Raw genomic sequence first — 13,070 nt, forward strand, 5'->3', positions numbered from 1 at the left:
TCATACAGACATGTAGAAAAATTCATCAAGCAACCCCCACCCAAAATGAAGCTCAGAATACCTAACTGTTCAAAAATCAGTTCTAACATGACCCCTCAACATAAAACCTTTTCTGAGCCCCATGGCTGCTAATGTCTCCCTATTCCTGAGATTACCTTCTATTCTAATTGATGTGCATTTCAAACTTTGCTTAGACATGTACGTGTTATTTTTTTCCCAGTAGAATTGAAACTCCATGAGGGAAGAAATTTTTTCTAGCCCAAGTTCTTAGCAACTACTTAATAAATGCTCATTGACCGAGTGACTGATGTTTTGGATTTTTAAAGACATATATAGAAGAAAGGAATAAGGACCACTTAAATGTGATGTGGTCATATAAGAATAATATTAGGAGTGCTAATGCTCAAAATGAACTAAAGACAATTTAAAATTTTTTTTAGCTATCTTGATCAAAAGAAGAAGATTAAACAGGTATAGTTCCACTCTTCAGGGCAGATGGGATAGTCACCATTTATATTGGAGAGAAGGCGTAATTGATCAACTCTTCTCTGTTTTCTATCAGGAAAAAATAATCTTTAAGAAGTACAGAATAAAAATGTCTAATGAAGAGTTAGAATGCATAAAAATTTAAAAATGCATATCTAAAGATGAGTAGAGGGATAGAAAGATAATACCTAAAGGCCCCTGGGGGTTCAGGTCATGAGAACCAGGTAAATTCTTTCCTCAGGTACTGAAAGAATTGGCGAAAGTAATTACTGAGTCACTGCCAGTAATCTTTCAAAGATTACTGGAAAGAGAACAGGAGAGGTAGCCCAGCATTGGAGAAAGGCAACTATCATTCTAGTTTTCAGACAAGGGAAAAGAATGTGGAATATACAACTATCTGTCTATTAGCCTAATTTAGATTCTTGGCAAAATTCTCAAATGTATTATTGATGGAATATTTAGGAAACATCTAGGAAAGGAAGCAGTGATCACCATTTGGGTTCATCAAGGATAGGCCATGAAAGATTAGCCTCATTTCCTTTTGGACAGGGATATTAGATTGGTATACCAGGAAATGGTGTAGATGCTGTTTAACTGGATTCTGATAAAGCATTTGACAAAGTATTTCATGCTAGCTACTCTTATGTATAAGAGAGAGGTGTGGTCTATATTGGTGGTGTAAAACTCAAATAGAAATGGGATTCATTAATCTTTACATAAGGATTCCTAAAGGCTACATATTGGCTTAGTTTAAAAGTACTGTTTTGTATGTTTTGATGTGTTTGTGTTAGTTTAGGCTTAGTCTATATGCGTTACCTATGTTTTAAAGTATTTTTTATTTATTTTGTTAAATATTTTTCAATTACATTTTAATCTGGTTCATACTATACTTGGGATGGGCCACATATTTGACACCTCTGGTCTAAATAATAGGACAGGTAGGTGGATGCAAACCCAGTTGAATGGCAAAACCCAAAGCATTTATGGGTTCAAGTTCCACATCAATTTAGAGTAGTCTATAGTGAGGGACCTCCAGGTTGTATGGTTAGACCTTTGCTTTTTAATATTTTTATTTTATGGTTTAAAGGCATAGATTTCATGTTTATCTCATTTGGCTATGACACAAAACTAAATTAAAGAAACAGTGAATGGCTTGGGTGACAGAGTAAGGATCTTCAAAGATAGATCCAGAATACTCCTACAAATCTAATAACATGAAACTCAATAGAAATAAATCTAAAGTCTTACATTTGGGTTCAAAATTCAAATACACAAATATAAAATTGAGGGAGAATAAGTAGACAGCAGTTAAGAAAAAAGGTCTATTTGTTTTAGTGATTGCAAGCTCAATGGTAATAAAGAATATAAGATGACAGCCAAAAAACTAATGGAATTTTAGAACATATTCAGAAAAGCTTAGTGTTCAGGATAAGGGATGAAAGTTTTTTTTGTTTGTTGGCCTGGTAGTACCACATCTTCCATCATGTGTTTAGTTGATCTGATCATCTTATTTGAGGAAAGAAATCAATAACCAAGAGAGCACCTAGAAGATGGCCCACAGCATGATAACAAACCTTTACAGCATTCCATATGAGGATAATTTGAAGGAACTTGGGGGACATCTAGGTGGTGCAGTGGATAAAGCACCAACACTGGATTCAGGAGGACCTGAGTTCAAATCCGATCTCAGACACTTGACACTTACTAGGTGGGCAAGTCACTTGATCCTCATTGCCCCAAAGAGAAAAACAAAGAAGGAAGAGGAGGAGGAAGAACTTGGAGTGTTTGGCCTGGAGAGGAGAAGACTGAAAGGAGACATAAGAGCTCTCTTCAAGTATGGGAAGGGCTCTCATTCTTAAAAAGAACTCAACTTTTTCCTTCAAGTCCCAAATAGAATCCCTACTTTTCCAGGAAGCCCTCCTAAATCCTTTTTAATTCTAGTGCCTTCCCTCTGCTAATTATTTCCTATTTATCATATGTATACACGCATGCATGTATATGTACACATGCATACATACATGTACACATGCATACATACATAGATACATATATACATGTAACACATAAACAAATACACACACACACACACATATATATATATATATATATATATATATATATATATATATATATATATATATACACAGAGAAAAAGAGAGAGAGAGCTTGTTTGCATGAATTTGTTTACATGTTGCCTCTCCTAATAAGAGAACATATATAGGTAATAGGTAACATATATACACACACACAGCGGGGTAAGGTATTATAAAGTTGCCACTATAAGTTCCTTGAGAGCAGCCACTCTTTGTTTTTTCTTATTTGTATTTCCAGTGTTTAGCACAGTGACTAGCACATAGTAGGCATTTAATAAACATTTATTTCTGGATTGATTTTTGACTTCAGAGAACTACAAATGGTTGGAAATTTCAAGAAGGTAGATTTGAGTCAGGAGGTGAGATTAAAAACTTCCTAATAATTAATGCTATCTCAAAGTAGAATGAGCTACCTCAGGAAGTGGTAGGTAAGTTTCACTCTGTCAGAGATCTTCAAGAAAAGACTTGCTGGCCAATTGCTGGGTATGTGGTAGAGGTGATTCTTATTCAGGCAATGATAGGATTATATGACCTATGAGATCCCTGTAATATCTTTTCAATTGTTGGAGGACATGGAATACCAGGTGGAATTTTATTCATTTGGTAATATGGAATAACTCAGTGTTTCTCAAGGAGAGGAATGACATAACCATATCCTTGCATTAGGCAGATTGTGCTAGCATCTAGCTATAGGAAGGATCATTTGGAAATGGGAAGAAAAAGAGGTGGGGAGGCATGTTAGGAGGCCAAATACAATATATTATCCACAGAAGACTTAATAAATGATAGTCAACTTTTGATTGGTTGAAGAAGTACCTCATCCTTCAGGGCAAAAATGTGAATCTAGCTAGTCTGGCATCCCAGCATAATCTCTTTCAATCCCTCCCAGTTTTTTAACAAGGAAGCCACCCACATATGGAAGTGTAATCCCTACAGTGGAAGTTCAATTATCCAAACAAATATGATCCCAGGAGTCTTCAAACAGATGATGGGTTTGACTAATGAAGTTTAGCAATTAAAAAAAAAATGAACATGGAACACTGAAAGAAATTTTCCATTTCTGTCTATCAGATACAGAGCATAGGGAATTGGCTTTGAGGAGCGACTTGGATAATGGGACAGTTCAAATAAATGATACTCTGATAACTAAGTTTGTGTTTTACTCAATTTAACATAGAAGAGCTGTACCCCAGAGCATTTTATTTGGCAGTTGGTAGCCCCTTTCAGAATTTAACTTGTCAATGATCCCCCAGGATTTCCGTGACTACTTCATCCTGGCTGCTGGATAGCCCTTAATATTTTCATCACTTTCCAGATAAAGAAATCCCTCTGAGTAAAGGACTTGCTCCTTTCATAAAAACCACAAAACTGAAACAGTAGCCCCAAATGAGATTTCCCCCCAAGCAGACCTACCCTTTTCTGGGCTGAGATCGGACCATCAGCTACCTCCTTTCAACAGAAGTCTTAGTAACATGATTGGCCATGGTTAGTAAGTGGTGAACAGGGGTTGAGGGCTTGTCTCTAAATCCTTTTTTTTCTCTAACAAGGTCTTTCTCCCCACTTGAGCATTGACTAAGAGCACTGTTGGTTTCTTCCTATGCCCCAGGTCTCTTATATGGGAGAAGCTTTTGAAGCTATTACCCCGCCCTTGGATTGCTGTAGTCAGGTACTGCTGTACTCAAGACTGAGAAAGGGCATGAGCCTGGCTCCACTCATATATCTTTTTTCTCTGCCAAGAAAAATGATTCCTTTCTCTGGCTGAATTCCTGTGTTCCAAGCTGCTTTTCCTTGGCTCACCTCTCTGTTCCAGACACTGAGGACTAGCACACTCCTTGATTGTTTGGCAAAAGACCACATTTTAATCCTCTTTCATTTATGTATATACACACATATATAGACACATATGTATACAGACATATGTCTATATGTGTATAGCTATCTGTGTAAATACATGTATATGTATGCATGCGTATATATGTATACATGTATATTTAAATACACAGATATATATGCAAGTATATGTATATATGAATAAATGTATTTACTTCTATACACATATACATACGCACATACACACACACACACACACACACACAGAGGGGTAAGGCTTTATTAAGTTGCCGCTGTGTTAGTAATAACTCATAGTGACATAAAACGTACAGAACACTTGTTTCATAACAACCCTTATATAGGTATGTTAATCCCCATTTTACAGATTAGAAAAATGAGGTTCAGAGAAGGGTCAAACATCTTGTAAGTGCCTAGATTCAAACACAGATTCTCAGATGCCTGGTCCAGTGTTCTTTCCAATACTCTACACTGGTTTAGGATGTTGTTTTACACAACACTCACCTCTCCCAAACAAAAAATAGTTTTGAGATGACCAGAAATGGGCTCATTTATATAATAATAAAGACTATGCTCATGGGTATGCATAAAGACTGACTTGTTGGGCCTCATGTTTGAATCTAGGCATGTTTCTCTTGCGTCTCTATCGATGAGGGGGTGTGCATGCACACAGACAGATGAACAGACACAAGCACACACACCATAACACATGGAATTGAATATCTAGCAAGTCAGATTTGTAAACTCAGAATCATCTCAATCTTTTCCCACTCATTCACACATCCATATCTAATCAATTTTCATATTTTGCCAATTCTCCTTCCATAAAATTCTCCTACTTCTAGGCATCTAGGCAGTGTAATGGATAGAATACTGGGTCTTAAGTCAAGAAGACCTGAGTTCAAATCCAGCCTTAGATATTTACTGGCTGTGACAAATCACTGGATGAATCAATTAACCTCAGTTTCTTCAACTGTAAAATGGGATAATAATAGTACCTATCTCCATGATATGCTGAGAAAATTAAATGAGATTATTTGGAAATCTCTTAGCATGGTGCCTAACACATAATAGGTGCTTAATAAATTTTATTTCCTTCCTTTATTCCTCTCACAACTAAGTCCTTCTCTCTTTACACATTTATTTACCAGCCTAGTTCAGGACCTTGATTCCATTCACTGAAACTAGCATAATTGTTTCTTAATTGGTCATTTTGTCTCCTATTCTCCACAGAGATAATATAATGGCTTTCTTTTAAAAAATTGACATTCATTTCTTTTTAAATATTGAGTTCCAAATTATCTTCCTTCCTCTAGCCCCCTCACCTACCCCTTGACAATTCAAGTAATAGGATCCCCATATAACTACTTTCTTAAGGCAAAACCCTGACCACATCACTCTTCAGCTCAAAAACTCTCAGTGGCTCCCCATTGCCTCTAGGTAAAATACAAATTCCGTGTTCTGACATTCAAAGCCCCCCCCCACCGCCATAATATGATTTCAAACTACTTTTCCATCTTTATTATTCAATGTTGGATTTCATGTACTCTGTGTGGCCCAAATGGATCACTTCCTTCTTTGTGAACTATACATTCTATTTCTCTTCATTTGCATTTACACAGAGATGTGCAGCAGAAAAAAGCATTGGATTTGGAGTTAGAAAATCTTAGTTTGAATGTTGGCTCGGCCATCTAATACCTGTGTGATTCTGGGAAAATAACTTAACCTCTGGGGGCAGCTAGGTGATGCAGTGGATATAGCCCTGGCCCTGGATTCAGGAGGACCTGAGTTAAAATCTGACCTCAGACACTTGACACTTACTAGCTGTGAGACCTTGGGCAAGTCACTTAACCCTCATTGCCCTGCCAAAACAAAACAAAACAAAACAAAATAAAGGACCTCAACAGGATGACCTTTGATTTGTTCAAGCTCTAAATCTATGAAATGGCAAGCTCTCTTCCATTTCTGGAATGTCAAAAAGCATTTATTAAGCACTTACTATGGGGCCAGGAATTTTTCTAATTGCTAGAAGTACAAACAAAAAAAATACAGTCTCTGCCCTAGAGGTACTGACATTTCTATGGGCAAAGATGTCAGAGAGGAGTAAAAAGTGTGTGTTGTGGGGGCGTGGATGTTGGAGGAGTGAAAGTCCCCAGGACAGTATGGTAGAGAACAGCCTGTGTAATGGAGAGGAGTCAGCAGGGCAGCCTGGAGAGTAAGGAAGACTGAGTGGGCCCAGGCTGCCCCTTTCAAGTGGAGGTTCTGGAAGAATTGGTCAATCAGACTCAAAGACTGAAGGGGTGGATTGTCCTTACACTAGAAAGCCTGCAGCATGGAATAGAATGAAAATTGTACTCCCTCCATATCTCTTGTCATCTAGAATCCTTCATTTCCTTTTAGGCTCAGTGGCTACCTCCTCCATGAAGCCTTCTCTGATCTACACCAGTCTCCCCCAGTTACTAGTCTTCTTTCCCTCTTCGGATATTTCTGGAGCATTTCATCTATTTTATCCTTTGCTCTATTCATGTTCTGTGTACTATTACAAGTATCTGACTTCATGCTGTACTCCACCATTAGGATATAGGTTCTTATAGGGGTATTTTGTACCCCCACTACTTAGCACCTATCTTATACCTCGAAAATACCTAATGGTTTGTCCTCTTGAAATTAATTGAATCAGATCCTTCAAAAGAATTGAGTAAAATTTGGATGGGATTGATTGAGGCAATTGGAGGCAATATTCTCTCTGAGTCTTTTAAATCTTGATGGAATTGTCCAAGCTTGAAGTAAATGGGGATTAATTTGACAAGAACCAGACAAACCCAATGAACTCTGGGGGTTTCTGATTTGATGACATGTCAGACTCTTCTCAGGTTCTCCAAACACTTTTACATTGTCATGTTAAGAACCCCAAAGCTGATAACTGGAAACAGATCCTTCTTTAAGGTTTTTAAATAGTTTCTCTAAATCATAGAATCATGGGAGGGACCTTTCATGAATATCCACCCTAACTCTCTCATTTTATAGATAGGATACATAACTTGTCCAAAGTCTTATGATTGAGAAAAAAGTTGTTTGAAATGATGTGACAAGTATTTTGGTGATCACCAAAGGACTGAGATATGCTCTTTTAAAAACTGTTTCTGCAATGTAAATAATAGCCAAAGAGATCTCTATAGACCATTTCATTGCTAAATGGACTGGTCCAATAAAATGACTTTATAGCACATATAGAGTAGCCAACCTGAAATATATCCAGTTGACCTTTACTGATGTAAAGAATTAATTGTTATTTGAGGTTTTCATGCCTTGGTGCACACTGGCCTGGGGCTCTGCAAACCACACGGTGCTCCACCCACTGGTTGTAGCCATTGCCATGGCACTGGCACCTCACATCATCACCACTCCCAGACACCTACATGGGCCTGGCAAAATTATAATGATTGGAAGCCTAGTGAGGGCAGTTATATGACTGTCAAAGTGGCCATCCTATTGGCTGGGGCTGTGTGGGGTTTTTCTGGGATTGGGGGAGGAGAATCGGGCATTCTAGCTGGATGCTGGAAGGCGACAGTAGTTCTGCTGTGGATTCTCAGCTGATTCCTGGGTGGTGGTATCCTTTCAGGTTGTATAATTTCCCTTTCCCCATTTTATTTCCTTTCCCTTGATCCTACTGGTCCTGTTTGTGTGTGTGTGTGTGTGTGTGTGTTTTAAGTTCATTCTTGTTAAAATAAATCCTGTTCTGTTTTGAGGGAGGCTGCCGGTCTCCTTCCTTGCCCCAATATTGTGGTGAGCCGCTTAGCTAACACTCCCCAATTAAAAATTGGTCCCCAAACTGACCTAGAGCAATTTCTATTTCATCCTATCAAGATAGGTATCAGGACCATCTAGGGAAAGGGAGGAAGGGAGAGAGAACTTGTTCAATTTATCTCCTTTAAGCAGAAGTTATTCCATAATGATTATGGAATATTGTCCTGATTATGCAGCTGGTGGGTAAATCGCACCGAGAAGTTGAATTCCAAGAAAAGCAATCATACCATACTCTACCTCAGTGCTTTTTGAGAAGGGCACTGAGAAGTGAGCAAGCATCCAGAGAAGGAAAAGCAAGGGGAGGGGCCTCCAGATATTGGCTTATAAAAATTGGTTGAAGCGACTAGAGATATTTAACTGTTATATAGATGAAGGATTCCATTGTTTTGGTTGTTCTTAGAGTGGCAAACTAGGAGCAGTGTGTGTAAGTGGAAAATAGCCAGATGGTAGCTTTTAATAAGAGAATACTTCCTAATAATGAGGGCTAATCAAATGTGGGAAAGGCTGCCTTTGGATATATTGTGGGTTCTTCCTTCAAGCAACAGAAATTGCTTCAGCCTGAACAATGTGACCTTGCCAGAACTACCTAGCTTTCCTGGATAAGCCTCTTTATTGTGAAGGACACAATATGGAGATATTTCTCAAATGTACTATGATACCTTGATATAAAAGTTTAATCTGGGAAACCTAGATATTGTTAGTAAGGAGACATTGCTATGGCACCCAAAGGAGAATCATGACTTTGTACCTCTTCAGTCACTTTTCAAATTCTATGTGCGTCAATCACTTTGGGAGTTTTCATGGTGATAGAATACTTGGAACATCCTTGCAATATGTGCTATACTATATAAGAGTTCAGAAAGATGAAGATGAGGGCCATAATGCTTCATTATAGGCAGGATAACAGTCTTTCTAGTTATACTAAATATCTACATTATGGCTTTCAGGAAACGTGTCAGCTACCCATCCCCCTAACTCCTCTGAAGCAGTTTTTGTGAAAGGTTGCGTGTGGCAATAGGGAAAGTAGAAATTTGGAGTATTTATGTAACAATATTGTCCATAAAGATCAAAATGCTTTGCCTGATGTTTTGTTGAAACAGCAGGTGGTCTCACTAAATTTCCCACGCACCTTCTATTTGTTCTCTGTCACCATCCCCTCCACAAATGGTAGAGATGTTGTTACTGACAGAGTTTAGCCTCCTACCCACAAGACCATTTGCTCAATGGCTATATGGATGTTGGCAAGCACCATTTGGTGCCTGGTGAAGTGTGTTGCTCTTGGCTAGTACCCTCCAGCTGTTCCCACCTGTGGTCTAATGCAGGGACTGTCACTTGTGTTTATTATATCTGTAAATCTATATGATAATCTTGCATTTAAAAATAAATTACAATGGACTGTAAATACCAAATCTAGCATCCCCCTTTTGAGTATCAGATGGTTTTTCTGACACTCTTTTGCTTACACACACAGACGTTTACAACACATTACACAGAGCCCATATTTCCCCCCCCCAAAATCAATCCGTAAAATTCTGCCTCTACATAATAACAAACATGTAGAAACATCTAAGCAATCCACAATAGGGTGAAGGTTCCGAGAAAGGGACTATTGTATTTAAAATAGTGACTTTAAGGATCCATGACTCACACATTTCTTACCCTTTTCTCTAGTATGACACTTGAGGCACTAATTTTCCTTTTGAAGGAGGTAAGGTATAGTAGCGTGGAAAGAACCAGAGAAACCATATCATTGTTTACTGATTCATAACATAGAATCATAACAAATGATGGTGGAAAAGATCACAGGAATTAAATCATTCTGTCTATGTCCTCTTCCCAGTGTATGCTTTGTACAGTGGTGAAGCTTTGAATACATTAACTATGTCTCTTTTCTCTGGGGCCTGCCATTTGCCCCCTCTAAAAGTTGTTCCAGGTACTTGACACTATCTCTTATCAACATGTTCAGTCAATCCTAATTTAGTTGCCATTCAACTATGAATCTAGCAACATTCTCTTACTCATTTTATTGGGCAGGCTGCAATCTCTTACGTTATATGGTACTAGATGATGCCACCAATAAATATATTAATTGGTTATGTCCCAGACTTTAGAGTCCATTCAAAATAGCATCTTACTATTGTTATTGCTAATATTAATATTTTATAGCAAGGCAGGCACATATAGATTCAGTTTTTAGTAGGGTCCTTGTAAAATATTTGCAGGAACTTATATAGTTTTTGATGACTTATGAGACAGAGACAGGGAGAGATGGATGGATATAGATAGATAAATAATGTATACATAAATTATATACATGTATACATACATTCATGTAAAGAGCAATTATTAAGTACTTACTCTACGTCAGGCATTATCATGAAAATATTGTTCTTTTTAAACTAGAATTGAATTTATAAGTAATAAATGGTAAGTAGCAATATTCAGCAGGCAAAGACATTTTCAAGCCATTGTGATATCAACACAAATGCCACTAACAACAAATTATGTGAATACAGGAAAGATGTAATTTTTTTTTCAGTGTAAAGAACTTCCTGAGCAAAAACTACTTCCATTAATATAAATCATAACCCATTAATGTTAGTTCTTAAGGAGCATTAAAAAATTAAGTGACATGGGGCAGCTAGGTGGCTCAGTGGATAGAGCACCAGCCCCTGGAGTCAGGAGTACCTGAGTTCAAATCCAGCCTCAGACACTTGACACTTACTAGCTATGTAACCCTGGGCAAGTCACTTAACCCCAGTTGCCTCACCAAAAAAAAAAAAAAATTGTGACTTGCCCCTGGTAACACTGATAATAAATATCAGAGGCCCATTTGTAGGAGGAGTCATGATGATATCAAGTCAGTACTCTATGCTCAGTATCAAATTTCCTCCATAACTAAATCACATAGCACATTTCTATATCAGTTTTTTTGTGTGTGTCTGTGTGTGTGTATGGATGTGTATATGTTATGAGAGCTATATTACCAAACGAATTCTCCCATGTATCACAGGCTGTAGAGTTGTAAAGAGCATTAGAGAGCATTCAATTTGACCCTTATCAATTTTTCTTTTTAGTCTCAATTCCTTTATATTCTTTAAAAATTCTTGAGAACCTCCCCAAAGAGCTTTGGTTTAGGTAGGTTATACCGATTGGTATCTATCATATTAGTATCATTATACTTAGTATCTTTATAAAAATAATTCTGATGTGGCAAAGCCTGTTAAAGGGTGAGACCATGTTTTGGGAACCCCTGATCTATTCTAAAAGCCCTAATTTTATAGATGAGGAAATAGAGGCCCCCCAAAACCCCAAATGTGGTCATGAGGAAGCAGACGTGACTGAAAACAACTGAACAACAAACAGCACAATAATGTAAAGAGTACCGAAAGGATGTATATTGTTTTTTTAGGCTCATGGGTCAGTTGTCTCTGGGCCTCAGTGTCCTATTTTGAAAAATTAGTTTTTCTTCTGGCAGTTACTACAAGAAATATTTGTGCTAGAATCTGAGAATATTATAACTGGAAATGACTTGAGAGACCATTAAGTCCAACCACCTCATTTTATAGGTAGGGAAAATGAGACCAAAAGAGGTGGAGGGACTTCACCAAGGTCACATAAACAGTGACAAGCATAAGGTAAAAAGCCTGTGGGATGTTACAACACAACTCACTAAAACTGAAAGCCCCATCATTTGTATGTGTAGTGCATGATGATTTTAAACTGCTTTGCAATTAATTGTTGAGTTTTTGTAACAGATGGTAGAAATTTTATGAATTGAGTCAATGATGAAAAAAATAGTCTTTTTCATCACTGCAGCTGATAGAGAAATAAAATATTCTTATATTTCCATGTTACACATGGAGAGTGTGGGGTCGTAAATTAAGAACAGGAAGGTCATTAAGTCACTACCCTCATTTTTACAATTGGCATGCCAAGGGCACACAGGTAGTCCACAGCAGCACAGATGTGAAACCAAGTCCTCACAAACTACATCTAGCATTTTCCCCACAATACTACTCCATCAAGGCCCACAGAGATTGTCTTCAGTGCAAGTGAATTAACATCCCAGTTAGCACTCAAAATAAAGGTCTTCTAACTCACAATCATAGAACGAAAAAAGTTTTCATTAGAAATTACCTCTATAGACATATAGTTCAAGCTATTAACTCCTGAAGAATCCATATTATATCAGAAGCAACAAGTTTATTTCAATTTTATTTCAAGAAATCGGTTGCCTTCTAAGACAGGCCATTCCTTTTGGGAATAGTTTTAATAGTTAGGAAGTTTTTAAAATTACTTTATCTTTTACCATTGCCCATAGCTTACCCCATTGTCCATGTTCTGCTTTTTAGGGTCAAGCAGCACAAGTCTGATTTGTTTTTCACACATAACCCTATAAATAATTAAAGACAGATATTATGTCCCTCTGAGCCTTCTCTTCTCCAGGCTAACCATACATTTTCTTCAATTGATCCTTCTGTAGAACTACTGCTGGGCTACTTACTCAGCTGGTTTCTTATCTGTGGATTATATCTCCATAGGGCTGCTGCTGCTGCTTCCAGGGATGTGCTGGTAAATGTTTAACAACAGTTTTGCCTACCCCCCAAAATGTATGTAGGACACTTTTAACTTTAATCTGGACCATTAACATTTTCTTCATACTTGCTTAATTCTAGACAATCCACAAAACAATAAATCAAGTCTGTATTTTTAGCATTTATTGATTTCTGAGGTGTAAATGCTCACCCTGAAAATTTAACAATATTCTTGTGAGTCCTGGTTTGAGCTGGTTCCCACATACCCCTGATTCTAAGGTATCCTCTGGGATTTGCA

The sequence above is a fragment of the Dromiciops gliroides genome, chromosome 2 (genome assembly GCF_019393635.1).
Source record: "Dromiciops gliroides isolate mDroGli1 chromosome 2, mDroGli1.pri, whole genome shotgun sequence".
In the NCBI taxonomy this organism is placed as follows: Eukaryota; Metazoa; Chordata; class Mammalia; order Microbiotheria; family Microbiotheriidae; genus Dromiciops; species Dromiciops gliroides.